The 17,673-nt window shown below is 43.8% G+C and overlaps 1 pseudogene; it reads left to right on the forward strand.

Annotated features, from left to right (window-relative positions):
* Positions 1–4,576: 4,576 nt before the first annotated feature.
* On the forward strand, positions 4,577–7,983 carry LOC136508916 (probable LRR receptor-like serine/threonine-protein kinase At3g47570; annotated as a pseudogene).
* The last annotated feature ends 9,690 nt before the right edge of the window (positions 7,984–17,673 follow it).

Genomic DNA, 17,673 nt, shown 5'->3' on the forward strand with positions numbered 1-17,673 from the left:
AGACACAGAACCTTTGAATAGTGTTGCCCATTTGGACAATTTTGACAGTGATGATGAGACCTATGACCCCAATCATGAAGATTATTCCTAAACCATGTAATACTATGTTTTTTATTAAATTTTGTTATGTTTATTCATTTTGAACTATTTGACATGTATGTACTAACGCTTGTTGTTCATTCTTTGTACATTGCAGGTGACAGAACAAAGATGGTGGGCAACCGTTCACCGAGGCAGGTGCTCTCAGTGTACCAGAGGCTACGCCCTCCTGATGGAGGCGAGGGGACGTCTTCGCCCCCAGCGGCGAGAGCAGGCCCGGGTTGCCCCAGCACGGGGAGGGGGAGGGGGAGGGGCCGGGGTCGCCCCAGGAGGGACCCGCCTCCTCCCCCGGCTCTCGACCAGCCGGAGGACCCGTCTCCTACCCCGGAGGGGCACGTGGTGGCCATGGGCACGACCACAGACACTCCGTCGGGGGACGAGGGGACTCAGCAGACGGAGGACAGTTCTGCTTTCTTGGCTCCCTACCTGCGAGGTCCCACAAGCCTTCCTCCGGTTCCGCTTCCTGACCGACGCCCACTGGTTCGTCCTATGGGAAGAAGGTAAGTAACTATAGATGTTATCACTAGTACTTCATATGATACGTTGAAAATCAAAAGAGAAACTGATAATTTTTCGTAATCACTTGTGCAGGGGCTGGCTAGTTCTGTCGGGTGCTCTTGACCCCCCACACACCCCCGCTACCGTCCTGGGATGTCTGTGCAGGAAACACTTCCCCGGCCTTGTGGACTTGAAAGAGGGGAGGTGGGAGCCGGCCTGGTCGTGGGATAGGTACAAGCTCGGCTCGGATGACGAGCAGGACAACAAGCAGGAGCGGGTTTTGGCAGACTTTTGGGTAAGTGTCTCACAACATAGCTCAATACATCTCCTCTATTGCTTAAGTCTTTTATTGAAATAATGAACGGATACATCGTGTTTGTATGCAGAGGTACTTCAAGGCCGAAAAAGGTAGAGAGACCCTGGCGGATCAGACGGCACACAGAGCCTGTAAGAAGTACGTCAGCGACATGATTCACGAGGCGCGACTCCAGGCCCACGTCAACTACTACAGGTCCATCAAGAAAGAGCCCCTCAACAAAACTGGCGCAAGAAATGTGGCGCTGACCAAGGAACAGTACCTTCAGGTAGGTGAATAATATTAATTCATTTTGAGATTTAGTAGGTCCAGAATTGATCTTCTTATATGTCAAACACTTGATGATGTGTAGGTGCCGGCCTCGTGGTGCATGTCGCATAGATCGGCATCGTCGAGGATCGTGGACAGGTACCTTGACCCGGCGTACATCGCAAAGCACGAGCAAGGCAAGCGGAAGCGGGCACTGAGGACCGCTCCAACTCACCACCAAGGCAGCCGCAACCTCCCCGCATTCAAGCGGGCACTTGTACGAGATGTCATTTATCTATTCTAATGCTCAATTTTGCCTGATTTCTAATCATCTTGCCTTCTTTCTCGCAGGAGGTGGCACACCCGGACGTGCCGGTGTCGGAGTTTGGGGCATGGGCTGTGTCCCACATGGGCCCGGTGAAATCCGGTGTCGTCTTCAACCCGGATGCCCCTGCCCAGGCTTACTCTGACCCGAGCGTCCACACTAAGGTCAGAGACTACACGGAGGCGATTAGGGCGCTCCATGGCTCAGATCACAATCTGAGCACTGAGCCCCTTGAGATAGAGGTGATCATGAGGCTAGGGCAACGCAGGAAGCACGGGCGGTTGTGGATTGCAGACGGCGCCGACTCCTCGAGCTCTGCACCCTCTCTCTCCGACGTGAGGGCACGGAGCACGGCCAGAAGCCTTCCCATACGTGCACGGCCTACTCCAACACTGTTGCGGGTCGACGAACTTCAGGTAATTCTGGTTTCACTCGTCGTACATTGAACGTTACACACATTGATCAGATTTGCAATACTGAAACATGTGATTGAAACACTGCAGGCCGAGCTGGCAGAGACAAGGGAGACGCAAGCGCACCTGACCGCAGAGCTGGAGGCCACGAAGAAGCAGATGGCGGACATGTATCAGATCATGCAAACCATCGGGCAAGCATCGGGTGTCCAAGTGCAGTTGCCAGCTCTAGCTCTGGTTCGACACTTCACTCCTGTGAGTATGGAAGTTTAATGCGTTCGTGCCGTTGGGATTGTCGGCCTTCGTGCCATTGTGATTTTCGGCCTTCGTGCCGTTGGGATTGTCGGCCTTCGTGCCGTTGTGATTGTCGGCCTTCGTGCCGTTGTTTCTTGCAGGTTGGAAACCTCCCCGTGCAGGGGAGGTGCTGCCGAAATTTTCGATTTTTAGTCTAACACATGCAATCTCTTCTCTTTTGTGCAGCCTCCGTCGGCGGGTTCAAACAATCCCGCTAGCGTGTCACCGGCGGCTGATCACGTCAACCCTTCGCCGCAGTCCGGTCCTTCACCGCTGTCCAGGGGCCACACCTGCAGTTTCCGTCGCCGCAGTAGAGATGTTGAACTTTGTGATGTTGAACTTGTAATAATAAACTTGTGATGTTGAACTTTGGTGCATTTGTGATGGATTTTCGATGGATTTATTAAATATGCGTGTGCTTGTGATATATAATGCATGTTGGTGATATAGATGTGATGATTGATGTATGTATATATATATATATATATATATATATATATATATATATATTGTCTGTTACAATGGAATGTAAAAAAAAAATACAATTCTCGGGGTCTTTGCCGAGTGCCATGGGCAAGGCACTCGGCAAAGTTTTTTCCAAAAAAAAATCCAGAAATTCTTTGTTGAGTGCATGGGCTGGGGCACTCGGCAAAGTATTTTTTTTAAAAAAATAAAAAAACTTTGCCGAGTGTCTGGGCAGGGGCACTTAGCAAAGTTTTTTTTAGAAAAAAATAAAAAAACTTTGCCGAGTGCCTGGGCAGGGGCACTCGGCAAGGATTTTTTTTAAAAAATCCAAAAATTCTTTGCCGAGTGCCTGGGCTGGGGCACTCGGCAAAGTATTTTTTTTAAAAAAATAAATAAAAATTTGCCGGGTGCCTGGACAGGGGCACTCGGCAAAGTAATTTTTTTAAAAAAAATAATTAAAAAACTTTGCCGAGTGCCTGGACTTGGGCACTCGGCAAAGTAATTTTTAAAAAAAATAAATTTTTTTTTTGCCGAGTGTTGGGTCAGGCCCTCGGCAAAATAACCGTTAACGGCCGATGTGGAACGGCCGAAAATATTTTGCCGAGTGCCGCCCAAGCACTCGGCAAAATTGTTTTTTATTTTGCCGAGTGCCCCGATAAAAAGCACTCGGCAAAGACCCTTTGCCGAGAAAATTTTTGCCGAGCGGACTTTGCCGAGTGCTACACTCGGCAAAGCCTTTGCCGAGTGCAAAGGGCTCTTTGCCGAGTGTAAAAACACTCGGCAAAGCCGCGGCCTCCAGTAGTGGAGAAAGAACGGAAGAGAGAGGGGTGGTAGCGCCTGGTGTGTGGGATGGGGTATCTCTGTGGGAGGCTTTGGGGAGGCCGAATTTCCAGCCACATCTGAAATTGTATTTCTAGAGACAGCTTCGTCAGTGGGATCTGATGGAGGCTTCCGTAGAGGCGGCTAGAAATTCACCCGTCCATGCCCTAAAATGGTTGTGTTGCTAAAAAACAATTATGAAGTAGTGAGCATATATATAACTGAAATGAATATACTGATGTACAATCAGGATTTACTTCACCATAGAGAACATTTTTGCATCGCTAGCTAAAAGAGGTTATATATGCATCATCGATATTAATCAAGCAGAGGCCAGAAGACTTTTTTAAGACTTTGTATCACATCGATGTATTGTTCTTGAAAATTAATACAATCTTCCATTATCGAAAAATATGCATCATCGACGTAGGCATATAGCTACAAAAGTTCCCTAAAACGGTTCAAAAGTATATTTTGGGCCATAGCCGTAGACCGTAGTGGGCAGGTCCATTGCCGTTACGAACGATGTCCAACTTTGTCCACTTTGTATGACTGAAATAAGCATTAGCCATTCTCCCGTTCCTGAAAAATTTTAGAGGTCGTGCTAACAAGGTGAGAGTGCGCTAGCTCCATAAATATACACACACGTTAGCACCACAACTCAAAGTTTATTGTTGTAAAAGAAAACTCAAAGTTTGCACAAGTAGAACGAAACAGCTGTTATAGTTTACTTAAATTTGTAGTACTTTATTCAATCAAGTAGAACGAGTAGCTCCATTCATTTGTTAAAATTTTTCAAACAATTTCGAATGGGAGACATGTCCTCTTATCTTAGAAACCACTCTCTCCTTTTTTTTGTCTTCTTGAAGTGGTGGCCGGTTTGCATGTAAAGAAATATCTTCCCGCAGCAGTGTACATAGTGCAACTGAACATACATGGCCGTAGTGGCGGTAGTGCGCAGGTCTATTGACGTGTTACAAACCATGTCCAAGTTTGACCACTTTGTGTGACTGAAAAATAAGCACTACTCATTCTCCCGTTCCTGGAACTTTTATCGTGCTAACTCCTAAGGTGGTAGTGTGCTAGCTCTGTAATAAATATGCACACACGTTAGCTTCACAAGCACCACAACTCAAAGTTTGCAATCCAAAGTAGAAACACCAGCAGCAGCAGCAACGCCGCCGTGTAGATGGCCGCCATCCCTGGTTTCCCTGTGCTTGTGGTCACCATCTTGCTTGCATTTGCATGCACATCCTGCTTCCTCTCATTCTCAACTGCATCTTCTTCAGCTCCTGCTACACTTCACAGCACGACATCCGATGATACTGATCTCCAGGCCCTGCTTTGCCTCAAGCTCCACCTCTCCGACTCCGACACCGCCGGAGCCATGGCTTCATGGAGCAATGACTCGTCAGTGCAGTACTGCAGCTGGCCTGGTGTCACCTGCGGCAAGAGGCACGCATCTCGTGTCACCATCCTGGATTTCGATTCGGCCAACCTCAGTGGCCAGATACCGCCATGTGTTGGCAGCCTCACTTTCCTTAGGGCTATCCACCTTCCAAACAACCAGCTGAACGGGCACATCCCGCCAGAGCTCGGCAGCCTGAATCGCCTCTTCTATTTGAACCTCAGCTACAACCATCTCATGGGCATGATACCAAGCACTCTATCCTCCTCCCGCCTCCAGTTCATCGATCTTTCAACCAATCTCCTTGAAGGTGAGATCCCCTCAAGTCTGGTGAGCAATAAAACTTCACAACTGCAGGAGATCATCCTGAGCAACAACAAGCTACATGGCAGAATCCCAGATGGGCTGGGTACACTCTCCAGCCTTTCAGCTCTACTTGTCGCCAACAACACGCTGACAGGAGGCATCCCAGCTTTCCTTGCAAACAGTTCATCGCTTGAATTCCTAGATCTAACAAACAACCATCTCAGTGGGGAGATTCCTTCCGCTCTTTTTAACAGCTCATCGATTGAAGTCCTAGGCCTTGGAGGCAATACCTTTGTTGGGTCTGTGCCACCACTAGTGCATATCTTGTCACCACTAGATACCCTGATCCTATCCAATAACAATCTCTCAGGTAGCATACCTTCCTCTCTAGGAAATTTTTCAAATCTTACTTGTCTCTTGCTTTCACAAAACAACTTCCAAGGAGCCATTCCATCGAGTTTAGGCATGATTCCAAGCCTTGAACAATTGGACCTGACTTTCAACAACCTTTCAGGGACTGTTCCAGCCTCTCTTTACCACAAAACAACACTTACATACCTCGCCGTCGGCACCAACAGACTCAGTGGCCAAATTCCATATGACATAGGTTTTACCCTTCCAAACATCCAAACACTGATTCTGCAAGGAAATCATTTCCAAGGTCAGATCCCTGCTTCACTAGGCAATGCAACAAATATTCAGGTGTTGGACCTCCGTGACAATTCATTCCAAGGTACTATTCCTTCTTTTGGGAACCTGTCCAGCTTAACTGAACTGAATCTTGGGATGAATCAGCTAGAAGCCGGAGACTGGTCATTCTTGTCCTCATTGGCAAATTGCAGCCAGTTGGTTCTATTAAACCTAGACAGGAACATCCTTAAAGGAGAATTACCTGTTTCCACTGGGAACCTTCCAAGAAGTTTACAAGTATTATTGTTAACAGAAAATCAGATATCTGGAACCATACCACCAGAGATAGAGCACCTTACAAACCTTACCATTCTATACATGGAAAATAATTTACTTGCTGGAAACCTCCCTGACTCCATTGGAAACCTTCCAAACTTGTTTGTCCTTAGCTTATCCCAAAACAAACTTTCTGGACAGGTTCCATCATCCATTGGTAACCTCAACAAACTGAGTGAGCTCTATTTACAAGAAAATAATTTCAGTGACTTGATCCCAAGAGCTTTAGGATACTGTAAAAATCTGGAAACTCTTAACCTCTCCTGTAATGGCTTCACTGGTAGCATACCGAAGGAGTGGAACAATCTGGAAACCTCGACGTGCTGAATATTTCCAATAACCAACTGAGTGGAACAATCCCCTCCGCTCTAGGATCCTGCGTGCACTTGGGGTCCCTCCACATGGAAGGGAACCTTCTACATGGGAAAATCCCTGAATCTTTCATTAGTTTGAGAGGCATCAGTGAGATGGATCTTTCTCGAAATTACTTGTCTGGTGAAGTTCCTGAGTTCTTTGAGCTTTTCAGCTCTATGATGCTTCTCAATTTGTCGTTCAACAACCTCGAAGGACTGGTACCGACTGGTGGGATATTTCAGAGAATAGGAGAGGTTGTGTTCATTGAAGGTAACAAGTTGTGTGCCAGCAGTATCCACTTGCCACAGCTTCCACTTTGCAGTGAAGTGAGATCAAAAAAGAGAAAAGCCTACGGTATTCTGAAGATAGCAGGATTTACTGCTCTTTCCTTGGCCATCTTCTCGTGCTTTGTCGTCGTTCTCTCGAAGAAGAGAAAGAAAGTTAAACAAGAATCTCGTCCACCTTGCAAGGAGTTGAGGAAGTTCTCATATGCTGATTTAGTCATGGCAACAAATGATTTCTCATTGGCCAACTTGATTGGTTCTGGAAAATCTGCATCAGTCTACAAAGGTAGACCAGGGCTCGAAGAAGATATAGTTGCTATCAAGGTTTTCAAACTCGATCAACTTGGCGCACCAAAGAGCTTCGTTGCTGAGTGTGAAGCGCTGAGGAACACTCGTCATCGCAATCTTGTAAGGGTGATTACTGCATGCTCAACATTTGATCCATCAGGACATCCATTCAAAGCTCTTATTCTTGAATATATGCTTAATGGAAGCCTAGAGAGCTGGCTCTATCCTAATTTGAACAGGTATGGGTTGAGAAGCCCATTGAGTTTGAGCACCAGAATAACAATAGCAATGGATGTAGCTTCCGCTTTGGATTATCTACACAACCATTGTGTGCCCCCTGTGATCCATTGTGACTTAAAGCCCAGCAATGTCCTTCTTGATGATGTCATGTGTGCACGCCTTGCTGATTGGAGGTGAGAATTGAACCCCTGAACCTTTAGAAGGGTTATCTTAATACTCTGCCACCATGGTTACAAGAAAGATAATGAGCGGATCGCCTAGCGACTTGCTCGAAAGCTGCCGCCGTCGCCCCTACTTCCACCACCGCTAATCTCCATTCCCCCTCCGGCATCTCGCCGGAGGATGGAGGGAGTGGGGATCCATCGTTTTATTAAGTTTTCGAGTAGATTAAGTCTATTAGGGTTAGGGTCTCTCCATGTGTAGCACCCGGTTTTGAAGAACAAAATCAGATACACACTATATGTGAGCCCAGGAAGTAAAATCTCACATATAGCTACAAATAAGGGTAATATCAATAGACAATGCTCAATATATAACGTACTTAGTATAAAGGATATAACCTTAAACAGCAAACAGCGGAAAGACAACTCCGATCTTCAGGTGAAGACTCTAATTCCACAGGGACAACTGACTGGTTGACCACAAGCCTAATTCCTCCAAACTCTAGCAATCTGGTACCCATCCGGGATTTTTATCCAAATAATTAAAAAATAAAGCAAGCCTAAGTACATGTCGTACTCAACTAATATAACATGGGGTTCATGAGGCTTAAAAGGCTAACACTGGTTCAACTGCGATTAGCTTTTAATTATCACAATTTTAGCATAGGAGTAGCAACAAGTTTATCACAAGCCCATATAAACACATGATCAGGTAAACATGAATAATGAATAGCATAAACAATAATCACTAGTGAGCATCTTTATCATCAGTATCATCAGTGTTCATCATCTATTCCGTAAGGATTTCAAGGCCGCTCGTGACCATGAGCACGACTGTTATAACAGTTTTACACTCGGCAGATGTTGTACACTTTCACTGTGCGTCGTGATTTACCCTTTCACCTGAGGTGATCAGCCTCTTGACCCACTACCTAGGAAGGTCGGCAGGGTTCACTATGAAGCCTTTCAAAGGTTCGTCTAACAAGGTAGGGCCGCTAAGGTTTCCCCATCAATAAGCATGAACCCCCTCAAAGGAGTGACTAACAAAATACCAAGAAACCAAAGTGCACTTTTGCAAGTCATAAAACCTTAATTACTTCAATCCAACAATGATGTAATATGCTCAAAACCAACTTTGTGAAGATGTTCCTTTGATTCTTATGATCCTCATAGATGTCACTTATCATGCCCAAGTAGATAGTACCTCATGCTCCACAATGGATAACTCCAGATCATACATTAGATGTTCTATCTCAGGTTTTCTTGCATATGCCTCTACTTTTTCTTCTTGCATAAGGACACATCCCACACCTTGACAGGGTGCATCCTAGTGGATATAAAGCTCTTATCCTGATCTAACAAAGCTAATACATAGGTTTTACTCCAACCTCTCTTTTTTTACTCCTTCAAACACTTACCTGAGGTTTCTTGATCCAAACTAACTTAAAAGCTTCTTCGGTAGCTCTACCAATATCTTGATGATCTTGGATAAACCTCCCTTAAACCTCATTGAAAACTCTAAGTTCTCTCTTACATTCTCGAGTGGATTCCAATCACATCATTAACTTTCTTCAATCCCAAACCTTCTTGTCATGCTTAGTATATCATTGGTATTTCCTGAGACTCCATAGAACCATCTATAGTTATTAAATATCTCATTCCTATGTCATCAACACCTACTTGTCCTAGGTATGTTGAAGATTGGACTCCTAGCTGAGGATAGCTCAAGTTGCAGGGCCATATTGATCAATGCATCAATTCCTCATAGATGATCCAATAACTTATCAACCGAGCAAATGATACTTACTTTGGATGATGAAGCCCTTAAGTGATATACATCCTCTAGGTAACACCTTTCTTATCAGATTAACCGATTCTTCCAAGTGAGAGCTAGAGACCATAACTGAACTTCTTATGGCACCTTGAGTATTTGGACCCTTCTTAGTTGGATAGTTTGCATAGGCGTGATCATCTATCTTATTGATCCCCTCCAAAGGTTTAGATCCTAGGACCTGCGGGTTATGGGCCCACCACGCTTCCGCTGCGCAAACTAGAACGTGTGATACTTCATCTTGCAAATCCTTCAACTTGGCTACCCCCCTTAAGAAAAGATAAAATAGGAGACACCAAAGTATAGCTTGCACCTCCTTCCAGATGAGTTAACTAGTATCAGGACGTTCTGACATCCCAATGATACTCTCGTGTAGGGCAAGAACAAGAAACCTGGAATTCCTCACGAGCAGAAAAATAACAACGTAGTAAAACAACTGTAACTCTCATTCAATTAATCCAATGAACTTGTAGCTTATACTGTTGGAAAGATTATCAAATTCTCCATAAGTTCCTTATAGAACACTTTTCCAAATTCTATAGTTCAGGCAGTCGAAAACAGTGCATAACAGAAACTACTCCAGATTTTAGACAGCGCGGTTGCATCGTCTTGTGATTTTCATAACTCCATAACCAAAACATATATGAGGGCGGTTCTTATGGTCACAGAAAGATATTGAAGTCTACTATTGTCTAGAATTTTTCTCATGATTTTTGGTCCTCCAAGAATAGATATATAAGCCGATAAAGACCTGTTGATCCGAAAGACAAGATAGAGGAAATAACAGAAACTAAAACCCTACTATTTATTTCATTAATCCTTATACCTTAGGCCTATAAACTAAATAAAATTGTGGGAACACCCAACAAGATCATTGCAATCATTACAAAGATTCAAAATAAGCAGAAATATAATGACAATTCAACAAAGCACTAAAGGTGCACAATTCAATCATTGACTCAACTTGTGATACTATTGTCCTCATTGTACTAGGGGTAACAATCCTAAGACTCATCTTCAGAATACGCAAGAATGTGGTGAGGACTAGTTCTAAAATCATATCAAACGAAGGAGTGGAGATGAGAACAAGGACTTTAAAATAAGCACCAAGGTAGAGATAAATAGCAAGTGTAGAGATATAGTAGAGAAGAAAATATCAAGGTTCATAGAGCAAGGGTTTTTGTAGCAACTTCTAAATATTAGAACGACCAGTTTCTACTAGGCTTGTGTTCTACAGTCAGCATTGCTCTGAAACCACTTTGTAGCAACCGGTTTTCAAGAACAAAACCAGATACACACCATATGTGAGCCCAGGAAGTTAAATCTCACATATAGCTACAAATAAGGGTAATATCAATAGACAATGCTCAATATATAGCGTACTTAGTATAAAGGATATAACCTTAAACAGCAAACAGCGGAAAGACAACTCCGATCTTTGGGTGAAGACTCCAATTCCACAGGGACAACTGACTGGTTGACCACAAGCCTAATTCCTCCAAACTCTAGCAATCTGGAACCCATATAGGATTTTTATCCAAATAATTGAAAAATAAAGCAAGCGTAAGTACATGTCGTACTCAACAAATATAACATGGAGTTCATCAGGCTCAAAAGGCTGACACTGGTTCAACTGCGATTAGCTTTTAATTGTCACAATTTTAGCATAGGAGTAGCAACAAGTTTATCACAAGCCCATATAAACATATGATCAGGTAAACATGAATAATGAATAGCATAAATAGTAATCATTAGTGAGCATCTTTATCATCAGTATCATCAGTGTTCATCATCTAGTTTGTAAGGGTTCCAAGGTCGCTCATGACCATGAGCACGGCTGTTATAACAGTTTTACACTCTGCAGAGGTTGTACACTTTCACTATGAGTCATGATTTACCCTTTTGCCCGAGGTGATCAGCCTCTTGACCCACTACCTAGGAAGGTCGGTAGGGTTCACTATAAAGCCTTTCAAAGGTTCGTCTAACAAGTTAGGGTCACTAAGGTTTCCCCATCAATAAGCATGAACCCCCCTCCAAGGAGTGACTAACAAAATACCAAGAAACCAAAGTGCATCCTCTTGGCAGGCCGAGATCATACTTGTTGGAGCCCCTCTTCTGCCATAAAGGTAACCACTAACAAGCTAGAAAAGGTCCTCATACTGATCTAAAGCTAGAGCCATGTATCCCTCACAGTTGTACTGTAAGTCCTGGATGTTCGCTTACAGATAAGTCCTTAGGGAGAGGAATCTAGAGCACCATAAAACAGCCCAATGCTCAAGCCCCCTGATTCCATGTTGCTAAAAACATCTTTTAGTGTTTATTGCATATACCATTAGTCAAGTTACAAGATCATGGTTTTGGTTGAGCACTAGCATCATACTACCCAATGCATAAACCCATAGGTATCAAGGTACAAGTATAAAAGACTATGATATCCTTAGTGGTAGTCAAGGTAGACACATGCAGCATGAATTAAATGATTAAAGGTGTATAGGACAATAAGGAAGATCCCATGCTATACTTGCCTTAGACTTAGATCCTTCTTCTAGTCCAAACCTTCAATGGAACTCCTTCTTGATCAACACGTAAAGCTCACCGACTGGACATGATCATAAAGCACCACACAAGCATCCATGCAATCATACACGAAGCAAACAATAGATCTAAATTAGAATAGTACACCAAACATAAAATCAAGATGAAAAGTTTGTAAAACGAATCTCTTGAATTTTAAAAGTTGAAAATATATTTAACAGTAGCTTGAACATGTAGATTACGTAATTACGAATCTAATGGAGCTTGAACGGGTCAAATCGGAGTTAAAACGGAGATTTTATGGCTAAAACAAGATCAGTGGCATTTTTGTAAATAAATAGAACTCAATTTTGATTTAAAATAAATAAAATCAGATTTTGAATTCAGGCCAGGGACTGTGGGTATTATTTCATAAAAAGGCAGGGGGTCTTTAGCAAAACTGCAGGGACAACGGGTTCTATATCAAAAATCCGAGGGGCTCTTATGCAATTAAGCCACACGAAGGGTTACTGGCTAATCTAGGGCTTTGGATCTGAAACGGACGGCTAAAATTAGAAGGAGGAAGGGAGAGGGGAAACTGCCGGCCGGAATAGTGACCTCGGCGGCGGTTCCATGGCCGAGCCCTCGTCGGAGTTCACCAAAACGGCGATTTCGGGCTCGGTTGCTTCATCGGATGGCATGGGGAGATAGATCTCGAGCTCACAAACTCAATGGGGATACCGGTTGAAGCAGAAGATGAAAGAATACGGTGGTGAGCTCGATTTGGCATCCGGTGTTGGTTCAGCGACAGCGTGCGGATAGAGGAGGAAGAGAGGGCAAAAGTGGGGTACCGGGGCTTCCTTACCAAGGTGTGAAGGCCAGGGAGCAGCTTAGACTGACAATAGAGCGGCGAGGCGACGGGGACGCATGCAATGGCAGCGAGCTAGGGTTCGACGCACTTGCGAGCTCTGGGCAGAGGCGGCAGCGGCACTAGGGTTGGGGTAGGGATTGGGGCGCGGCTCAGGGCGCTATTTATGGCCCCTGAGTTGCTTAGGGCGCACGCCAGACGACGAAGTCGGGGGCGCGACGGACACGACAATGGCAGAGTCTTTGTTGGCGATGAGAGGAAGAAGATGAGAATGGCATGGGTGGCCCACTTGTCAGCGAGCGAAGAGGTACGGGGCCAACGACCAGAGATGGCGCGAGAGGGAGGTGGGTGCGTGGCTTCGCACGCGGGACTGCGCGCCGGTGTGGGCCGAGTGAGCTGGGCTGCGAGGGAGAGAGGGGTAAGGGAGAGGGCCAGGCTAAGCAGGCCAGTGGCCAAAAGCCGAGAAAGTAGGCAGAGTGAGGAAAAATTCATTTCTTTTTTTCTTCAACACATTTTAAAATCCAAATTCAAATCAAATTGAAATTCTTTTGCAAATTTCAATCAAACCAAAGCATCACAAAATAAATATGCATCAGCATGAACGCACAAACATGTATGTAGACCTTATATTGGGTTTTAACTTTAACTAGGTTATTATTTTCTAAATTTAAATGCTCACAAAAAGGCATAATAATTCAAATTCTCCTATTTTAAAATCATGCAAACTTTAGGGTGTTACACCATGCCAAGTTTTCTTAGTTCTAGGGATTTATCTCCTCCTCCTTCTCCCCGGCAACGGCGAGGGGTAGGGTGGATTTGTTTTCTCCATGGCAGCTCTGTTGAAGATGAGGGCGACAATGGCGTCAGCATCTTCCTCGGCATGATGGCATGGAGACTTGGCTTTCCGAACAGCAACATCAAGGCGTAGATAATGTCGCCGCCATGTAATAATTTTCTTTAGTCTCTTCTCCGTTTTGTTATGGTTAGATCTAACCATGATGAAGGACCAGGGAGAATAATGAAGGACCAGGGAGAACAAGTTTTAGATCAGTCTGTCTTATTCTTCGATGGCAGAAAGAAGAAGTTCTCAACATCGCCAGTAGTAATGTTGGCCGTCGTTCATTGGGCATGGCCTTTTGCCAAGTGTTTGCCTGTGCGGTCATCCACAAAATTCATCATACATGTTTAGATTTGAGATTTGGAGCTATATAATGCATCGGTACAATTTAGATGATTAGTTGATATATTCAGATATAATCTAATATAATTCTTCTTTCATCTAAAAAAATATTACTCCGCCACCACTTGAGTTACATCCCCAATTTGTATATAACTTTTCACTATAATTATTTTTTTTACTTGCACTCCTTACTCATATATAAGAGTCGATAATGGAACAAGTGGCCTCAATTTTGTACACTTGATCGTTAGTCAATTTGAAAAAAGGTCTACATGGTGATTAATTAGAATAGTTCTTTTGATGATCTATGGAAGAGTTTATAATGTATTAAACAAAAAAATCAGATTGGAGATGCATGGAATTCAAACCTAAACCTTTGTATATATTTACAAATGGAAAAGAAAGCTTATCATGATGGTCTACCAATCGAGCCTACATCCAAATTCATTTCACTTTTGTAGTATAATTTATGTTATAGTTAATTATTTTCCTTTTGCACTTTGAACTTGCATCATAGTCGGCAATGGAACAAGTAGTGGTGTCGATTTTGTGCTCGAGATTATTAGTCAACAAGCAAATAAATAGAAATAGTTATTTTGATAAAAAAAAAGAGTTGATAATGTATTAAACTAAAAAAGAAGTTGATTGCAGACGCGAGAAATTGAGCCATATTTCCCCATATTTTTACTCACTTCTGCAGTCCAATTAAATTCATAATTACTTATTTTATTTTATTTGTACTCACAACTCATAAAAATTTTGTGCATTTGATCATTATAGTCAATATGGAGAAAGATCAACATGGTGTTTAAATAGAAATATGATCAAATAAAAGAGTTGATAATGTGTTAAACAAAAAAATGTCGTTGATTGGAGATGCTTAGCATAGAATAGAAATAAAAAGCTTATCTTACAATGAATATGATAAGATTTTTTTTTAGAATTACACAGTACAACGATGACGCCCACAACACGCACGCACACCCACCCATATGAACACACGTACGCAAACCCTACCCCTATGAGCATCTTTGAAGGACTGAGCCAGCAAATTTCGAAATTCACGAAGTCACCACAGGCGCCTCGCTGTCGACGGGGACGTCACCTACCGCTCAATGCATAGCGCTGTTAAATCCTGGAATAAATCCAGAAAAATGCGAGCATAAGTCACCACAGACGCCTCGCTGTCGACAGGAACGTCATCTACCACTCAAAGCATAGCGCCGTTAAATCCTGGAATAAATCCAGAAAAATGCAAGCACACGTGCCAAGTCGGGGACTTGAACCTGGGTGGCCATATTTCACCACAAGAAACCCAACCAACTGATCTATGATTAGTTCGTATATGATAAGCATTTTTGGAATCATATAATGTTGATTTGTTTTCTTAGGGCATGTGTTAGAGTGCACAGCGGAACCCGGCCCAGCTCGCTATACCCACGAGCCGACACCCTTCATGCCCGGGTCCACCGGAGCTCAAAACATACCAAGGCCTTGGGCCTAACTCAATGCAATAGACTAGCCTGATGGGTGAGGGTTGCCCCGCCTGATATGTTGTGCTCCCCCACCATCAATTACCGATGTGGGACTAAACCTATCAATCTCTCCCGTCACACATCGGGCCCAACTCTTCACATCACACAACCCATGTGATCTCCGGAAGACGTTCTCCAGGCCTCGAGTCCAACGCTCTATATCACACACAACCCTGTGAGCTCCAAGACATTAACGGGCTCCCCATCACCATGTGACCCTTGAGATTTTCCAAATTTTTCGATCAATGGCTCTGATACCACTTGTTAGAGTGCGTAGCGGATACCAGTCCGGCTTGCTATACCCACGAGCCAGCACCCTTTAGGCTTAGGCCCACCGGAGCCCACAACATACAAAGGCCTTGGGCCTAACTCAACCCAGAAGACTAGCATGATAGAGGGCAGCACCGCCTTATATGGTAGAGTGCACGGTTAGTTCTAGACCCAAACGGATCTACTAACCGATGTACGCAGAAGTATAACCACCATAAAAGAAAATACACAAACGAAAACGATTTAACGAGGTTTAGCGATGTGCCTAATCCTCGGGGCATGACTATGGGGCTCCCCCATAAAATAGCAGCTACACTGGCATTCAGACGATCCCACGGCCTCACCGCCACCCAAACCAGCCGACAAGTTGTCTCATGATTATAATAGGGGTTGCCTCATGTTTATGTCCCCTAGGATACAGAGTTCGACTCTAACTCTATCCTAGCCCCTAATACAACTCAAGTCGTAGCGTAACCAAACTGTACACATATTCCATATATATCTAACAGCATGTACAGTCCATACATAGTCGTCTGTAAGTTTTTTGAAATTAAGTTTTTGAAATCTAATACATAGACAACTAAATAGACAGGTCATATCTGTTAGTTGTTCAATGCTCGCATATAGTCATGATCAATTATGAATGTGATTTATATACCATTGTGTTGCTAGTTGATACAAGCACATAATTAACCAATAAAAGGAAAGGCAAATTTGATTTTGCTAAAACATAAATAATCTGACAGCTACGTGAACAACCAATGTACAAACACGCTCTATGCACTGTCAAGGGCTCAAGGCAAGGGAGTAAATCCAACGTAATTTTATAAGACCATGAATATGCCTGTGCGGGACATAGTCCATGTAAGGCCCAACCAATGTGTAGGCTTTCAGCTAAAAAAGAAACGAGCTAATAAAGATTGATGTTCGCTGCTTAACTGAACAAACCATTCAGAAATCTGTTTCACTTGCACAATGAAAGGACCTGATAATTGTCTACTTTGAATGGCAACAGTTACTTCACGTGCACAACGAAAGGACCTGACAATTGTCTACTTTGAGTGGCAACAATTTTGTCAAATGGCAGTGGAAGACGCTGACCAATGCACCAATGGCAGTAAACTGAATACTTAAACTCCATGATTTTGTAAAACTTGTCCCTGTTAACAATGATGATAATTTATTCCTCAGCTTATTAACACTTCTCTCCTCATAACCAACATCGTTGACAAAGGACGTATAAATTATTAAATTAGGACATGAACAGAACAGATCATACGCATTAGGAACAAATTAAGAAATACAAGCCAGAACCAAAGATATACTTGTAACTGAATACATATAAAAGTAGACTGAAATCTGAACTGTATGCACATGGTTGACCCATCTACAAAAGTTTCTGCATGCAGATAAAGAAGAAATGCACAAGGTGGAAATCAAGCCTGAAATCAAACCTGCGACCATCTTCTATTTTTAAGGATCATTGTATGCAAACTTCTGCTTATCTGAGATTGGGAGCTTTACCCCTTCATGTGTTGGCCCCTGCTGCTGACACCTAGCAACAGTGCTGGCTGTTAAGTTTAGTCCCACATCGGTAATTGATGATGAGGGAGCACAACATATAAGGCACGGACAACCCTCACCTATCAGGCTAGTCTTTTGAGCTAAGTTAGGCCCAAGGCCTTAGTATGTTATGGGCTCCGGTGGACCTAGGCCTGAGGGGCGTCGGCTCGTGGGTATAGCGAGCTGGGCCGGTTTCCGCTGCGCACTCTAACAAGTGGTATTGGAGCCCAAGGTCAGAAAACCTAGAAAATCTTAGGGGTCACATGGTGATGGGGGAGGAACATTGGACTCGGGGCCTAGAGAACGTCTTTTAGAGATCACACAGGGTTGGTGGACCTAGGCCCGAGGGGTGCCGACTCGTGGGTATAGCGATCTAGGCCGGTTTCCGCTGCGCACTCTAACACTAGCACCCAACGCTACCGATACA

Source organism: Miscanthus floridulus, chromosome 15 (genome assembly GCF_019320115.1).
Source record: "Miscanthus floridulus cultivar M001 chromosome 15, ASM1932011v1, whole genome shotgun sequence".
NCBI classification, from domain to species: Eukaryota; Viridiplantae; Streptophyta; class Magnoliopsida; order Poales; family Poaceae; genus Miscanthus; species Miscanthus floridulus.